Source organism: Lactuca sativa, chromosome 3 (genome assembly GCF_002870075.4).
Source record: "Lactuca sativa cultivar Salinas chromosome 3, Lsat_Salinas_v11, whole genome shotgun sequence".
Taxonomy (NCBI): Eukaryota; Viridiplantae; Streptophyta; class Magnoliopsida; order Asterales; family Asteraceae; genus Lactuca; species Lactuca sativa.
In genome coordinates, this window is record NC_056625.2 from 3,973,621 (window position 1) to 3,993,220 (window position 19,600).

The following is a 19,600-nucleotide window of genomic DNA, read 5'->3' on the forward strand; positions in this document are numbered from 1 at the left end:
TAGTAATTTGATAAATACTTTCTACAAATACACTCATATAATTATGGGAATTACTTTGACCTACCTTTATCCCTTTTTAAAACAATCAACACTACTGTATTTTATCCCATTCGATCCTCCCTAACCCTAGCTCCAAAAGAAGATCGCCACCACCATCATTTGATGTTGCCGCCGATGAGCTTCAACTAGATTTTCACATTCTCCTCCTAATGGAGCATTTGACCTGATGACATATCGACTTAGCACTCAAGTGAAGCCTTTGATATGGATGAAAGCTTCTATTGAAAGGCATTCGAGAAGCCGAATGGAAACTATGGTAAAAGCTAGGATAGTCAATTCAAGGAGCGTAGGTATGTAAACCACTGAAGTTTAATTTTACCCCTATTTCTCGATGTTGCTAATCTGAGCTTCTCCTTCGAAATCCTCTACAAATTTTACTCACTTTCGGAGAAATTCTACATCTGTTTCTCATTAAGCGAGAACTTAGGGCCTTTTTTTTTCAATGATAAGATGACAACAACATCTTCTGTTTCTTCTCCCTGGACTTTGGTTACCCTCAATTCACTAAAGTTAAAATCCTTAGTGAGTTCATAAAGACTGATTCATATAGGATGGAAGTTTCAGAGAGACCTCCCATGGCTGTTACAAATGCTGTCTCATGGCGTAGTGAAGGGATACATTACAAAAAGAACGAGGCATGTCTTCTTGTGGGATTTTTCTAAATGATTACTATCACCTGCTCTTGCTCCACCTGCAGCACCAGTTAACCGATCACCCCCTCCTACCCCTGTTCAGTCTAGTGGTGGTGGATCGATTTTTGGAGGCATTGGTTCAACTATAGCTCAAAGTAACTCAATATAAACCATATCCTATATCATTATTATACGTATACACTTTTTCTTCCTTTCTTTCTTAATTTTATGAATTTGAGTTATATTTTGACACTTTTGGTATGTTAGGAATGGCTTTTGGTACTGGAAGTGTTGTGGCTCACAGAGTTGTGGATTCTATTATGGGTCCCCGCACAATTCAACATGAGACTGTCGGTGCTTCTGTTCCAGATGCCTCTACTACAAACACCTCTGTCTCTGATGCTTGAGGCATGCACTCCAAGGCATTCACAAATGTATGTCTACATTCTAATTGTTAATATATTGAAAGGTTGTTGCTATCACTCATATTACAATTTACAAACAAACAATTTGTTAATGTCTTCGGGTATTTTTGGATGTTGTGGAGAGTGTGAATATGCTTGTCAACAGTAATGGGCAAATAGTTAGATCGGAAGTTGTTGATGCATTGAAGATGCGAACTTATTTGAGGTCAAACTAAATTTCTCTTTCTTTTCTATAATCTATCTTTAAAAAGTTTTTTTTAAAAAAATAACTAATGGACAAATTTGCCTTTATTTCATTCTTGTTACATTGGTATGCCTGAGTGTAAGGTTGGACTAAATGATAGAGTATTATTGGAGGCACAAGGACGAACTACAAAGGGAAAAGCCATGACTTGGATGACATTAAGTTCCACCAGTAATTTTTCATTTTCTTTTAAATCTTATATCACATATATTATATATATAGATAGTTTTATAAAATTTGAGGCTATGGACAAATTTGGTGTAGATGTGTGCTATTGGCACGTTTTGAAAATGATAGAACAATATCATTTGTGCTTCCTGATGGAGCATTTGACCTGATGACATATCGACTTAACACTTAGGTGAAGCCTTTGATATGGGTGGAAGCTCAAATTGAAAGACATTCAAGAAGCCGAATGGAAATTATGGTAAAAGCTAGGAGTCAATTCAAGGAGCGTAGGTATGTAAACCAATGAAGTTTAATTTTACCCCTATCTAGGTTTTTGAAATGATTGGTTGTATTTCTCAATGACTGGTTGTATGTAAAGCAATATCAATGAGTGGTTGTATTTCTCATTTGCAGGTACACATGAAATCAAGAATAAGAATGTTCTTGTTTTCTTGGCTGGGAACGAAACGAGAGATATCAAAGCAAAACAAGGTACATATGAAACTTACAACATTCTATTGGAATAGAATCTTGAATTCCTATTATGTCAGAATAGAATCTTGAAGATGAACATTGTATGGGATGAAGATAAACAATAACCACCAATCTTCCAAAAAGAATGGATTATTCAAACAGAATAATATACAATATAATGAAAAAAATATATATGTAATAATATAATCTGGTATAATGATTTATATATTGTATTTCTTTGTTATTAATAAGTATAACATTCTCATAGAACAAGAATGTAATGAATTTTTTTTTAACTTGTATCTAAAATTTTGTTATTCTTCAAGAAATTCATTAAATCAAAATATATATTATGTCAGAATGTGTATTCTTGTATGGTTCAATCATATTTATTATTTTTCAATATATTAATAAACATATTCCATCAGAATGTTACGAATTAGGAGAATTATCATCCATACAATCAGATTTTTAAAATTAATAGAATCTATTTTCCCTTAAAATATGCAATTTTCCTTAAAATATGCAAATTTCCGTTATTAAATCTATATTAATTGACTAAAATACCCTTTTAGTTAGAATAGATGGTATTTTTGAATTATATATATATATATATATATATATATATATATATATATATATATATATATATATATATATATATATATATATATATATATATATATATATCTGTCTTATATCCATTGTCCAGTTTCAAATTAATGCATTAAGCATATATATATATATATATATATATATATATATATATATATATATATATATATATATATATATATATATATATATGTCTATTGTCCATCGTCCCGTTTCAAATTAATGCATTAAGCAAACAACAATTGCAAATTGCAAATACATATGAATTCTGTCTAATGTCCATTGTCCAGTTTCAAATTAATGCATTAAGGAAACAACAATTGCAAATTGCAAATACAACCCAATTGCCCATTGCCCATACAATACTCACGAAAATTGGGGTTACAACTCAATTACACACAATTATTAAAATATTAGATTCATAAATCATAAAGTGTATATGCATGGTTTTTTTATCAACTTTATGTATCTTATTCATAAAATGTATGTTTTAATAGCATTGATTTTTTTCTTAATTTATGTGAGTTTTTGATTTTAAGAATAAAATTGTTGATAAGGATTTTGTAATTTTGAATAATTCTTATTTTTTTACAGTTAACGGTTACCCGTAAACCGAACCGTGGTTACTTGCCTTTATATGGTTCGGTTCAGTTCGACTTTTTTAGCAAAACGGTTCGGTTTCGGTTAGTGCATGCAAGGTATTCGTCCCGAGTTACAAAATAAATTAGGGACTAAACGTGCAAATTACTCAAACCACAGGGACCATTCGTGTAATTTTCTCTTTATTTATTTTAATTTTACCATGAATCTTGAACTAAAGAACACCGTGAATAACTATTAATTAAAAATAATGATGTCATACTAACCAATAAAACAATCAATGTTGTTTGAAAATAACTTTTAGCAAATTTAAAATTGATAATTATGATTTTTATAGTCTGTTTTTTTTGTTATAGTTTAAATTAGTTTACAAATTTATCATTTGGGTTGTATTTATTTCGAAACTTTACTTTTAGAAAATGTCTAACGTTTACACGTTGATATTTAACTTTTTTTTAATCAATCCGTTACACAATTTTCACACCTAGTTAGTTAATAAAGAATGTTCAACCAATTACCAATCCAGACAACAAACACAAACAAGATTAAAATCTAAAATCAAGTATGAATTTCCATAACATGAAAACTAAAATTATAGGAGATTGTAATAAATCTATTTGGGATGAGTTTAAGTAGTGTTTAGGTGGATCCTAAGATCCACGTACCCATCTTATAGTGTCGGACAACAAAGAAGAAAAAAAAGAGAAAGAGACGTATAAAGAAATCCTAAGATCTACCTACCTATCTTATAGCGTCGAAAAAAAAGAGAAAGTGACGTGTAAAAAAGTATATGTGTGTAGGGGCGCGCGCGCACGGGGGGGGGGGGGGGGGTGTGGGGGTGTTCCATCATAAATAAATTATGTTTCTTTCACATTTTCACGCCATATAGATTGTTGAGTATTGCACTCAGACTAACTCACTCCAAGTTTAAGTTGATTTTAATAAAAAAGTTAAATAAACGACCGATTTGAACTCGGTCCTCTCACCATCGATTTTTATAAATATTCAACCATTTATTTTTCTATTTAAACTGTCACGGGTGGAGAATACGAGGTTTTCTATCCTAGATTCATTGATGAATCTATTAAAGAATTAAACCATTTATCATTTACATCAATTGATCAATAATAGTATGAGTTTAAAACCTTAATCTAGGCAAGTAATGAAGCACCCCTAAGTAGAAGCTTTATAAAAATGAATTAAGATAAAGGCCATATAATTAATACGGTGTCATCTAGTAACATTAAACCCTATTATAAATGTAGGCATAGTAATAGTTTTAATGAGAAAAAATGCAACAAATTTAAGTTGAAGTGAACTCGAACCACATTTAGAAGCGACGGGATGTCAACATCCAACCATATAACATTTTGATGGATGAAACTACTAAACGCCAACAAACTTCTGACCCGAGTAGCGAATTAGGAAATTTCATCACATCAAAATTTTTAGCCCACTTTTCATCGAGGAATTTGACAACATTGACATGTTTTTTTTGGTGGAGAGAAAAGAAAATACAATTTCCTATTCAAGTCATCATGTACTGTAATTTACTAACCATCCAAGATTCTATGTGAGATTCGAAATACAATTTTCCTTTTAGTGGTAAGTTTATTTCGAAAAACTTCACAAATCACCAACCAGTTAATGGAGGTATGCATTTAAACAAAGGATTACTTAGATGTCGTTGCAATGATACAAAATTGCTTTGGCAGGGGTATATCGAAACGAAGTTCATTAGTCACAGCCCAATCGATAGAAGTATGTGTTTGCTTGAATGATTAGTTGGATAACATTGAAAACAAATGGTAAAGTCCATCATTTAAATAACCCACATCAACTAGCTACAAGGCTCATGTAGATGTGCGACAATTTGAACCCTAAATATCATGTGTGGAATTCCAACCTTAACCACTAGGCTCCCATCACGGGGACATTAGATGGTGTTGAGAGCATACAATTTTATTTTCTATTGAAATATCGCTTTTACCGCTCGTTGAAGAGTTCATCCAAGAAGAAGAGGTTGTACAAGGGATATCACCTCCAATGAACAAAGTAGATGAAAGTGAATTTGAAGAATTATGAGATTAAAAATGTCCGTTCATGAAGATGACTAATTTCAAGACTATAATTGATAGTAACGAGTTCCGACATTTATAAGCTTTTATTTAATTTGAAATTCAAATTATTTTGTTTATTATTTTGTATTTTAAAACCAAATATATTGGTTGAAGTATTTAAGTTAAAATAAAAGGTTTTTTTTAATGGTTTTTGAAGAATCATAATAAACAAATATCAAGAAATAAAGAAAACAAAGTAATCAACAACCAATTTTGATTAAGAACTTCTCACAAAGAGAATACACCAAACAACTAACTTTTACAAGAACCCTAACATAACTTATATACTAGGATGGACTATTTTAGAATATGAAATCCCTACAAGTCAAGGATTTAAATATAAATTTATAAAGATAATATAAACTATAAAGATAAAAGATCTTATCACAAAAGATAACAAATATGGAACCGCGTTGCAAAAGTAATCTTGAATATGCTGAGAATGATATATATCAGCGTGAAGTCGGTTTGACTTGTCAGATTATAAGGTTCGGCCTTACAGTCTTCCCCAATCTGATGATGTCAAAACCTAATCTATTTAGAAGTCATGAAACAAACTTTATCAGCTTCAACGATTATGTCTAGTTTGATCCATCGGTAGTCATCACATGTAAGTTATTCTATTCTTTTGTTCAGCTTAAAGGATATTAACTAGTGATAGCTATCAGCTTCAGCTTTACCTGAAAATTCTAGCCTCATATGGAACAAGTGTTCAGTGTGAGCCTTACAAATCTCATCAGATCTTTGGAAACCCATGTGATCATTTTCATCAACATAAAATATTCCACATTCTAGTTTTGGAATGAACATATGTCGAATAGGAACAACTCCCCGTTGTAATGAATTATTTATGTAGACAGTCCAAAGGGTAAACAAAATTTAGCATGCTTTGATCTTCTTCTTCGAATCCATGAGGCACTTGGAATTGTTGATGATGAAGCTGCATTTGTGTCACACCCCCGAACCGGAACGACATAAACGTCCGGGGGCGGATGACGTCATTTCACAATATCATAATAATTGGATATAAATAAAACATAGCAACACAAACATTTATACACTAATAATTTAAGTTTACATTGTTTACAAACTTTGCTTACTTAAAAGTTGAATACAAATAAATGAAAAGTAGAAAACATGAAACGAAGACGCCGACCCTCAAAATGGTTTGAATACTTGTCTACTAGCTTCTTGAGAATATAAGTGATTTTGAAAAGTGTCAACAATTAAGTTGGTGAGTTCATAAGCATTTTGTATGAAAAGAGTTTGTAAATATTTCGTGTAAAATGGTTTTGTACACTTCTAGAAAGTTCGTTATTTTCTTTAAGACGAGTTGTAAGTCTTATACCTAAGACTAAAATGTATGTATTTCCTTTCTATCTTTTCCTTGTAAAGTGATAATGTATGTTACCCGAAAATCCAATATTTTCGTAAATATAAACTCTAGTTTTAAACCCTAAGACCAAGAATGTAAGTAATGTTGTACTGAGAAAATAGTATGTAGTTTTATCTTTTAATAAAACAATGAAGTGTAAGTTGCCCCGTAAACCGAGTAGTTTTGTTAATCCATATGTGAGTTATTATAACCATGATTAATATGATTGATATGCCTGAACGACGTTCTTCTGGTGTTGGAATTGGTAGACATTTGTCACCCTAGACTTCCCGGTCTAACTGTAGCGAACAACTGAGGTGTGGGGTTGTCAATCCCGTATAGATCTATACATAACTATCTCGCTCTCCCTCCAGGAGACTCTGGTTATAATACAGGACTTAAGGTGTACACTAGGTAGGTACGATGAAGTAAATGTCTCATAAGAGCATCAACGGATTTACGTGAACTATGACTCATTTTTCTTGTAAAACGTAATAATTATACTTTTGAATAATTATATGGTTCTTCTGAAATGATAGTGTGGTATTTGTGACCCATAAACTATACCAATTATAGTTTATTATGAATGTTTTTTCAAGTCCATTTATATAATCAAATATATAAACACATGTAAGTTATCATGTCTAGATGTTTTAAAAGATTATAACATATAAACTTACATCTAAACACAAGTATAAAACATTTAGTCTGATAAATGCAATTTCTAGTTTTTGATTTTTCTGCCCATGTTTTTAGAAAAATTATAGAAAAATCATCGTAAGTCGAATTTGGATCCGTAAACTCTTAGAGCTTAGAAAATGAGTCTAATTTGCCCATAATACTTTTCCCTGACCTTAAGTGGTTCCTAACCAGAGTGAAAATATTCATTTTTACAGAATGAAAATGTTTTGAAATGATATGCAGTTTTGTAAAAATCACCATAAATTGTAGAAAAGTCATATGAACACGTGCAAGTAGTCCTTAAAAAGGTATAGACCTGAACTATTTGAATATTAAATAATTTTGAAATATATTAAGTTTAAGAAAGGCAAAACAATTCGTGAACAGACCATAACTTTTCTGTAAAAAGCTGATTTTTAAGCTTAGATATGTTGTAGTGACATAACTTGTATTTTTAGTTTGCAATGCCTTTAGATCATCCAAATAGAATTTGTTTTACTTGTATTTCCCCCATAAAAATTGGAAAAACTCGAAAATGAATGGATATGAACTTACCTTGAGTGGATTTCTTAGTGGATAAGGAGATGAAGATGAAGATCCTCTAGCTTAGAACACTTGAAGATGGTTGAAGAACACTTGAAGATGGTATTATCCAAAAATTGAAGAACTAACTTAAGAGGAATAAACTTGAGAGTAAATGGAGTGTTCTTGAGATAATTATGGAGGAATGAAGAAGGTGAAGATGATGAAGAGAGAGAGAGAGAGAGAGAGAGAGAGAGAGAGAGAGAGAGAGAGAGAGAGAAAGAGAGGTGGGTTGGACGTGGTTTTATGGGGGAGGGAGGGTAGTGGGGTGGGTAGGGTGGGGGTGAGGTGATGGTTACTTGGTTGTTTGGTGGATAAAACTTGGTTATATGTTGGGTAATGTCTTGATATATGTTGGGTAATAATTCTTGTTGGAAAATATGAGAAAAGTCTCATCAAGGTCAACTCTCTTATTTTTATAAAAATTGTTGGACTATTATAAAAGAGTGTTAGTTTTTATAAAAAGTGTGCATAAAAATGTATAACTACTTAATATGAATCATAAAAATTCAATTTATTAAAAAAAGATCATTATCAATAAGGATAATGGCCTAATGTGTTGAAAGTATTATTTATAAACAAAACTGCACAAATGGTCCCTGTGGTTAGCTGAAAATTGCCACTTTGGTCCAAAAAGGTTTGGACTAGCACCAGAGGTCCAAACTTTTCATTTTGTTGCGAGTTTGGTCTAGTTTTCTATAAACTTTTTCATAATGACTATTTTGCCCTTTATTTTTTTTCTTTTACAGTTTTTTTTTATTATTTAAATATTTTTTTTATTAAAAGAAAAAATAAAAAAGAAAATTTACATTTTCAATTTTATTTTTATATTTTTTATATCAAAATAAAAAAATAAAAATGAAATCTCTCTCATATACAACATGTCTCTCTCTCTGTCTCTCTGTCTCTCTCTCTGTCTCTGTCTCTCTCTCTCTCTCTCTCTCTCTCTCTCTCTCCATCTAGGTTTGTTTTGATAACACCCAAGAACATCATCATAAATTCAAGAGCACTCAAGAACATAGCCATCACCACCATTCGACCACCGTCCACCACTACCACCACCTAAAAATCATTCTTGAAACAAAAAACACACACACACACACACAACATCTGGGTTTGTTCTTGAGCTCTCCCCCAAAAAATTATTGCCAAATCAGAAGCTTCGTCAAGAGTTCAAGAACACACACTTACATTCAAGAACGCATTCATGAACCCCATATATGATTAACATAAACACGCACAAAATCAGATCTGACAAACACACACACACACACATGAAATCAAATCTGATGAACACACACATACACACGAAAGCAGATCTAATGAACACACTCACACACACAAACACATGAAATCAAATCTGATGAACACACACACATAAAATCAAATCTGATGAACACAAACACACGAAATCAGATATGATGAAGGGCTTTCAGATCTAGCTAAGGGGTTCTCAGGTTCACATCTCTGATATCCTCATCAGACGACGAGCTCCTCTTCAGATGAGTTGCCTTCGAGTTGCACACGATGGAGCTGGAGCCGCTTGTTAAAGCAAGCCCTAGAGCCGCCGTAGATATGCTTGTCTCCAAAATTGGCTCACGTCTCCGATCTCGTCCCTGAAAATGAAGAATTTTTTGTATGTGTTTGTGTGTGTGTTTCCAAGGGATGAAAAAGAAAGAAGGAGAAATTCTTGTCACGAATGTTGATTTTTTCAAAGAAATCGAGAGAGAGAGAGAGAGAGAGAGAGATTTCATTTTTTTATTTTCTTATAAACAATTATAAAAATAAAATACAAAATGCAATTTTTCTTTTTTCTTTTTTCTTTTAATCAAGAAAGTATTTAAATAATAAAAAAACTAAAAAAGAAAAAAAAATAAGGGAAAAATAGTCATTATGAAAAAGTTTATAGATAGTTGGACCAAACTCGCAACAAAATGAAAAGTTTGGACCTCTGATGCTAGTCCAAATATTTTTGGACCAAAGTGGCAATTTTCAGCTAACCACAGGGACCATTTATGCAGTTTTGTCTTATTTATATCAAAAAAATAATAATACGTTACACAAAAATTAGGTTGATTTCTAAATTCTTTCCGTTGAAAGTTGGGCGTTTTTGGTCGGGTATGGAATTTGTTGCATTCAGTGATGAATTCACTAAAATTCGTATTTGTAGCATTTATTATGAATTTTCCATGTAGTATAAGGATTATGAATTCCACTACATCGTGTTATGAATATTATTTATATTAAAATAATATAAAATTGAATTATCGAATTGTTACGATACTAACCTTATTTAGGGTTTATGTTCGATAATTTCCAATAAGAGTGGTACTTTGTATTATAACTTGTGAATTGTACATTGGATGCATTAGGGAATATCACAATTTACCTAAAATTATAATACAAGTTGAGTTGACCTGGTTGACCTTTGTTGATTTTTTTTGACCAAAATTAACGGTTGTCACATCAACCCCCATGTTAGAAGGAATTTCGTCTCGAAATTCGCACCTTGAGTAGGTCCTCACGAGCTAGGGAGAAGATGTGGGTATTTCTTTTTCATTTGGTCCTCCCGTTCCCAAGTGAATTTAGGCCCTCACTTGATGTTCATAACATACCTTCACTATGGGTATGCGGCCTTGTTTCGTTCTTTCGACCTCCCTGTCCATGATTTCCATAGGTTCCTCTACAAAGTGGAGCAACCTTAATGCTAGTGTGATAACTGTTATTGTATGAGAATTCAATGAGCGGTAGATGGGAATCTCAGGCTTTACCGAAGTCTATCACACAAGCTCTCAACATTTCTTCCAGCGTCTGAATGGTTCTCTTGCTTTGTCCGTTGGTTTGAGGGTGACGGGTTGTACTAATGTCAATTCTGGTTCCCAAGGACTTTTGTATTGATTGCTAAAATTGTGAGGTAAATCTGCTATCTTTGTCCGAGATAATGGATATTGTCACACAATGTAATCGTACAATCTCCTTGATGTACGTCCTTGTTAGTTTCTCCATTTTATCTATCACCCAAATGGTGTCAAGTCAACCCGCCATCTTGGGTAACTTGGTTATGAAGTCCATGGTTATCCTCTCCAACTTCCACTCGGGTATATCCAGTTATTGTAGCAAGCCCGAGGGCTTTTGTTATTCCACCTTGACCTTGGCGTAAGTCAGGGACTTGCCCACATAGATAGCGATTTCTGCCTTCATGTTTGCCCACCAATAACGTTGCTTGAGGTAAATATACACCTTGTCTGAAACGAGATGAACGAAGTACTTGGTCTTGTGAGCCTCATTCAAGGCACGTCTCTGTACCTGCCGAATCTTGGTGCCTAGATTTGGTCCATGAGGTAACGAGCTCCGTCATCCTTGACCTCAAGGTTTTTGTTCATTCCCCGTAAGGCTTCACTTGCGACATTCTTGGGTTTCAAGGTTTCAAGCGGCGCCTCCTTGATTTGCGTGTTCATGTGTGAATGGATGGTCATGGTCAATGATTTTACTCGGCGGCCCGAGTACTTCCTTCGACTTAGATCATCTGCTACTACGTTGGCCTTGCCTGGATGATAGCGAATTTCGCATTTGTAATTGTTTAGTAGTTCCACCCATCGCCGTTATCTCATATTGAGTGCTTTTTTATTAAGAATGTGTCAGAGACTCTTATGGTCAGCGAAGATTTGTGACATAAAGGTAGTGTCTCCAGATTATTAAGGCAAACACTATTGCCCCAAAATCAAGATTGTGTGTGGTGTAGTTGACCTTATGAGTCATAAGTTTGCTCGGGGATATCTTCCTCCTGGACTCTAAGCTGATGGTATCCCGAACTTAGATCAACTTTCTGAGAAGTAGCTCGTTCCTTGAAGTTGGTTGAACAGATCGTCGATTCGGGGTAGGGGTATCGGTCCTTGATGGTGAGTTTGTTCAACTCTTGACAGCCCATGCACATACTAAATGATCCTCCTTTCTTCTTGAAGAATAAGGCTGGTGCTCTCCAAGGTGAGAAGATCGGTCTGATAAATCCTTTACTCATTAGTTCATTCAATTGACTGGACAATCCCTGCATTTCAGTCGGTGCAAATCGATATGGGGATTTGGCTATGGGAGTGGCTCCAGGAATCAAGTCAATTTTGAGCTTGACTTGGCACACGGGTGGTATTCCCGGAAGGTCTTCTGGAAATAAACCGGGAAAGTTACAGACTTCTGGAATATCCTTGTTGTCTTTCACTTCCTGTTTCTCATCCACAATGTGGACTAGGAAGGCGTGGTACCTCTTGTGTAGGTACTTCTAAGCCTTGATGCAGGAGACGATTCAGAGGTTTGTGTCAGGTTTTCCATCATATATGATAGGGGTTTCGTTATTTGGTAAGTTAAGTTGAACATCCTTTTCATAACCCATGATATTGGTAACGTGATAACTTAACCAAAACATGCAAATGATCACATCGAAGTTTTTCTATGTTCACCGGTATTAGGTCGATTTGGAAGGAATGTTTGTTTAGAGTTAGGGTGCATCCTAGGTATGTGTCGTTGGTGGTTTCAGTTCTTCCCCTAGCCGTCTCTACCGGGAATATTTTAGTGAATGGTCTAGGTTTTTGTTTGAGTGTGTGTGTGTATATATATATATATATATATATATATATATATATATATATATATATATATATATATATATATATATATATATATATATATATACTTCGTGACTCACGAGCCTCCGCTCTGCACCCCTATCGTAAGTATGCATGCATATGAGTTATTTGAGGAGAAACGTACCGGTAATCACAGCAGGGTCCCTCATCGCTTGCTCATGTCATGTTGTTGAAACTCTCCCTACATGTGCCAAAGTGATGATAAGCACTTGTCACCTTTTGGGAGATTTCCGACGTATTGTTTTGGTTGGTTGATGGCTGCAGGGGTGGTAGTGGCGAGGACTGCAACCATTCCTTGCTTCTTTTGGGTCCTTGTTGGGGTTTCTCTTTCCTTTTATTCTAGAATTCCCTCTTTTTGTTCCTCTGCGTTGGGAGGGTTGGCTTTCTGAACCATGGTTTTCCTGGCGGATGCCTTGGTCAGTCAACTGATGAGCAATGCGCTGTCAAGGGTGGTTGGTCGAGAAGAAATGACCATCCCTTGGAGTTGTGGGGAAAGACCTCAGATGTAACTCTCTATCCTTTTGTACTCAGGAGTAGCCCTTCCTGACACAAGACAGCCAGATCATTGAAGCGGTTGATGTAAGCCGCATTTCTTAGAATTCTTCCTGTGAGGTTCCAAAGTCCTTGTTCTAAGTCTTGCATCTCACCCCTTGCCTGTCACACCCCCGAACCGGGACGGTGGAAACGTCCGGGGGCGGGTGACTTCATCTTGAAATATCATAACAACTGAATATGAATGTAACATAGCAGCCATCATCATCATACATTACGATATCAACATACATAGTTTACATCATTGTGTTTTTTTTATGAATTACATCCAAATATATAATGTATGATAAATCAACAAGAACACATCAAATATCCAAAAGTCCATAGGTTCCAACCCGCTTAGTGTGTGTCTGAGAATACAAATCGTTTTGTAAAGTGTCAACATAGAATGTTGGTGAGTTCATAAGTATGTTTATATGAATACTTTGTGACAGTTTGTAAACCTCCAGAAAATTGAATATTTTCTTGTAAAAATAGTTTGTAAGTCTCGTTTCAAATCATGTATAATTGCATGTGTATTCTTTGTTTATCTTATTTGACAATATATAGAGAGTGATTCCCAGAAAATCCTATATTTTCTTTAATATGAAAAAGTATGGTCTTAAACCCTAAGACCCGAGTGGTGAAATTTGATGTAAAATAGTTAATGCATAGTTTGTACTTCGTAACATGAGTAGAGTATATGTATTGTGTAAATCTTAATATAGTATTGTTATTTTGTATGTGAGTTGTTACAACCATACTAATTTGATGAGTGCACCTGTCTTGACGTTCTTCAGGCGTTGGTTTATAAAGATAATTGTCACCCTAGATTGACTTGTATAGCTGTAGCGATCAACTCAGATGTGGGTGTCAACCCCGTATAGATCTATACACAATATCCCACTCTCCCTGCAGGAGACTCTCGTTATAACTACAAGACTTTCTATGTATACTAGGTAGGTATGAGTGAAGGAGTTCCTCACAAGAGCCTTAACGAAATTTACGCGAATATTAAGTTTCATTATTTAACGTTATAAATAATGTTACGAGTGTATATTTTTTACTACAACCACAGGTGATAAAATATAATCATTTTTACCGAAAATGTTAAAATAGCACGTTTTTACTATTGTTGTCAAACATAGTCTATTATTACCGAAATTGTCATGAAAGGCCGCCCAATTAACATAAAATTGTCACAAAAGGCCCAATTAACATAAACTTGTCACTAAAGGCCCAATTAACATAAGATTGTCACTAAAGGCCCAATTAACATAAACTTGTCACTAAAGACCCATTAACATAAATTTTGTTACATGAAGCCTAATTATAATGGAAATGTCGCATAAGGCCCAATTTTTACCCAAATTGTTATAAGAGGCCCATTTTACTAAAATGTTCATAAATGGTCCAATATTATCCAAAATGTCATCAATGTCCCATTATTACCATGGATGTCGAAAATGGCCAATTTTTACTAGATTTGTCAAAAATAGCCCATTTTGCTAAAATATTCATTTAAGGCCCATTTTTACAAAAGTGTTCAAGAATGGCTCATATTTACTAAAAAGCCTATTTTCTGCCCATTTTTCTAAAATGGTAAAAAATGGCCCTTGGTTGTCTTCAAGGCCAAAAATAGTCCCTTTTTAGTGAAATCTTCCATATTTTATCATTTTCCATGTTTTCATGCCAAAGATTTGTTTAAACATATTTTTGGACTAATCCTTGTGATATTTACCATACATCAAATGAAATATATTTCATTTAGAAACTAGTTTTTCATTTTTAACAACATATTAAGTTAACTAAGTCCAACAAATTGAGATTCAACCAAAAATCTCGAGTTGTTGGACTCTTAGCATGAATTTCACAACATTTAACACACATATTATACAATACATGCACATGCAAGCAAATATACAAAGATTAACACAATACTTGACTTGTATCCTCCCCCAAAAGAAAGAAAAGCTCGAAAATAGGGGTATGAAGCTCACATTGGGTGCTTTTTTGGTTTGAGGAGGAAAATGGAGTAAGTTTTTGGCCTAAAGTGCTTCTTTGAGGAGATATTTGAAGTTGTGGTGGTTCTAGGAGCATAAACACAAAAATGAGGTAGTTATGAGGAATAATCTTAGTACAAGATGGAAATAGAACATCTTGAGTGTGATATACACTTACCAAATTTATGATCTTTCAAGAAACCTTCTTGAAAACACACTTACAGTTCACGATTTTTTTGAGAAAGAAGGAAGGAAGTTCTTTGAGTTTTAGAGATAGAGAGAGAGAGAGAGATGAGAGGATTATGTGTGTTTGAAATGAAGAGTGTAGGGGGATAAGGTGAGGGGGGGTCAGCCAATCTTTGGAGAAGAGAGAGAGAGAGAGAGAGAGAGAGAGAGAGAGAGAGAGAGAGAGAGAGAGAGAAGAGAGTAGGGTGTTAGTCCATGGAGGTTAATAACTTATGGATAGAAGTATGCAATACAAATGCTTGGTTAGATGTTGTGCCATAAAGAGGTGGCACTCCAAAAGTCAACTCTTTGCATTTGTTTTCTTATATATATATATATATATATATATATATATATATATATATATATATATATATATATATATATATATAGGGCCGATAGGTTATGGAGGGGGAACAATAGAAATGGGCTTGGTTTTCTAAGTGTAGCCGAGAACTCCCTAAGCCCAATAAGGTTTGCGGTTTGCTCGCGTTTTTGGGCTCGGATCGGCCCAAGAATGGTTTTCGATCCAATACCAGGGCAAAAGAAGTGAATTAAGGCCAATAAGGATTTTTAGTTTCGGTGAGAGAGCACAATAAATATTTTTGATCCATTAGGGCCCATTAAGCTTTGAAATAATTCTTCACAACCCAATAACGTCCAATAAGGGTCTTATGGACCAAAACTATTCTAATTAAGAATTTCTGGCCCTACTATGGCCCAAATATGTGTTCTCGGCCCATAAATTGGTTAACTAGGGCTTTTGGCCCAAAGAGGGCCCAATAAGAAGCTTTAGGTCCATTAAGAGGGTTGGACCGAGAAGGCTTGGGTTAAGACCCAAAGTTGAGTGGTTATAGCTTATTGGGTTAGACTTTGGGCTTACTTTAGGAAGTTTTGACTTGAAACAAGATTTTGGATGTATAAACTTGTATGGTATTGAAGTTAATTTATACTACACATAGTGTCTCTTAGTTACACAAAGAAGCTATTTGTACATGGATAGAAATTTCTAGCCCTAAAATGCTAGTTGTGACATTGGCTGTCACTATAAGACTTGTGGGTATTGTGTCCCGATCCTTCATGCCTTTCGGTATTAAAGTTTGCTACGATAGTCGCCACCCTTTTGTGATCACTTCTTCGATTGTAGTCTCGTCCATTGATGTTGGTATTCGAGTTCATGTTGGGGGTGGTGTTAGTATTGGGGTTGGTTCTGAATGGAGTCTTGTGCTTCACCTGGTTGGCATGACTCTATTCCAAGTATTAAGGTTTGAAACAATTTGCAAGCAACTAAAATTGTTACTAGTCATATGCCATAAGTATGTCGTGTTATTGTTGTTGTATGATTCTCAATGTCTTAACCAACATTGCCAGAGATGTACTTAGTTTAGTAAGTGGTAGTAGTAGTAGGTATCTTATAAATGATGCACCTTCTTCATATATTCAATAAGATAGGAATATTCCATTGACTTGAGTTTCAATCTTCTTAGAAGGCATACATAGATTTTGTTTTACTACTATTAAACGTAAGGATGTACAATAAGCCTAACACAAGATGTGGGTAGTGAAATCACTAACTCACTAGGCTATACTAGTCTATCATATACCTAAATGACGCACAAGGTGCCCCTTCATCTCACACATCTCACGAGTGGCCTCCTCCACTCTCTGTTCCGCTATGACTGCCCTAGCTTCAGCTGCAAGGATTTTTTGTCTCATGGTAGCCATCTCCTCCTCTAAGGAGTGTAGGTGGTCCGTATTGTTATCCTGATCTGCTCGTAGGTTCAACATGGCATCCGTATAATGTTCTTGTTCCTCGTGGATGTATCGAATTCACACTGTCATGTTTCGGGCTTCGCCACCGATCTCCATTACCTTGTGATGGAGATCCTGAACCTAAGTGTCCCACCGGGCCACTCGTGGTACAACCAGAGGTAGTGTTCGATCTGTAGGGGTGCTAAGGCCCGAAGCATGGTGTAGTGGGTGCATGCCTAATGCGGATCGTTAGCCATCTCCTCTAGCCCAGACACGTAGCTGGGTTGCCCCTTGTGGAGGTGCATCCTGGGAGGAAGGAGGTGAAATGGTCTCTTGCATGCCCTTGATAGGGTAAGGTTTGCTAATAACCTCTCCAGTGCCTTCCCCATCATCTGACTCTTTATCCGGATCATCCTCCTCATAATCCGTCTCTTAGTATTCTTCAGGACCCACTTATGGGTTCTCCTCATGAACCTCTTCCGACTCTTCCTCGATCCATCCATTGGCTACCATGGCAGGGTAGTGGGGGTCTTCGTGGTAAAATTTAGCCATGTTGTCTGTGCGAGAATAAGGGTATGAGAAATACATAGAGGGTTTAAGTGTGTTGTTCTATGATATCCTAAAATACTCCTATAGTATTTTAAATGTTACGTTTGATCCTGGATATCTTAGTGTTGGTAAGTGTAGACTCGTCGTTCACTACGACTATTTCCTAGTATATGCTAGATACACCTCGCATAAATATAGTTGATCATGCTATATTTATCAAAGGTCTAATCACATATCCCAAGGCCTACCCGTAGTTTTCAACTCATGATACGACTTTTATTATGCTCTCGTTATGACACTGCCCTTAACTTGTATGTACTTTTACTTTACTTAAAATATTATATATATGTAAATTATATAAATTATATTTGTAGTCAGAGTATTTTATCCACATTGTATTTATAGTTGTATATCTTATATTATTTGATATACTACTTCACTATAAACAATGCTCTGATACCAATCTGTCACACCCCCGAACCGTAACGGCGGAAACGTCTGGGGGTGGATGACGTCATTTCACAGTATCATAACAATTGGATATAAATGAAACATAGCAACACAAAAATTCATACATTGAGAATTTAAGTTTACATTGTTTACAAATTTTGCTTGCTTAAAAGTTGAATACAAATAACTGAAAAGTAGAAAACATGAAACGACGACGACGACTCTCAAGAAGGTTTGAATAACTGCCCTTATTATAGCAACAATATCACCCTATATGTGTTCCAAACATTGAGCGAAGACATAATATACCTCAATCATCATTTTGAGTTCTGTGAGAATCTGAGTCTACAAATTTGGTTTCTTAGGCTCATGCTCCCCCTCATGCTGAGCTGAGGTGTGTTGTAATAAACTGACAATGATTCTCCAAGAATATGACCATGGAGATGAAGTTTTATAGAACCAAAAACATGTTTAAATACATTAGGTTTTTGAAGAATACCTTGATGTGATGAGGAGGATGAATTGAAGTACGTATGCTTGTTAAGATGGGGAGGAGATGTTGCACCATCAAGATCTACGAGACGTAGCAGTGGCTGTTTGATTGTGATTGATGGGGATCAAAAGGAAGGTCCAGAAGAGTCTTCACTATTAGCAACCTTAACATACTTTTCATTTTCCTCCATATTGTCATCTTAATCCTCAATATCATTATTTTCCTCTGTATCTTCTTCTTTTTCTTCAGTTTCATCATCTTCCTCTAACATTGATATAATTTTAGAAATATGTTCATCAAAAGGATAATTAATGGCCCTAATGCCCAAACGAATATAGGGGTGTTTTTTTTAACATTGTAAGGCTTTATAATCCACTTCAACATCCACTGAGTAATGGAAGGACCTGTGGGATTTAGAGTTGCATTGACAAGCTTAGAGGACATCATAGATTTAGCAATTGCATCTTCAGAAGACCGAGTATACCCTGGATCAATGTGTTTGAGAATAAGAGAAAACCAACGAGGATAGGGAACTTACCTTTTCTTCTCGGTAACAGAATTGAAGAGTTAGTTATAGATGAGCTGGGAAAAATCAAGATGTTTTTTATTCACCATAACATAGAGAATCCTCCTCTTAAAGAGGTTCAACTGGTCAAGACTCTCAGTTTTGTGCCGTAGACCTTTACTAATGAAACCAATTAGATACTTACATCCTACTGGAAGACATGAATGGGAACCAAACCATGACGAGTTCCTTAGAGTGAAGGATCACATCCAAGATGTGCCAATACTTGTTTGTACTGATCTCCAGTGGGAAGCTTCGAATACCTAATGAGGTTGGGAAGACGAAGAACATCTTGAATAACTTCCATGGTAAATAGAACTTCATAACCACCATTACCAATAGTACCAATAATAGTTTCTGATTGTTTATCATAATTACATGTGTAGTAATACTTACACACATGCTTTGGGTAGAAGGAA

General features: G+C 34.9%; 1 pseudogene; it reads left to right on the forward strand.

Moving 5' to 3' along the window:
- Window positions 1-226: 226 nt before the first annotated feature.
- On the forward strand, window positions 227-1,953 carry LOC111877630 (AP-1 complex subunit mu-2-like; annotated as a pseudogene).
- Window positions 1,954-19,600: the final 17,647 nt, after the last annotated feature.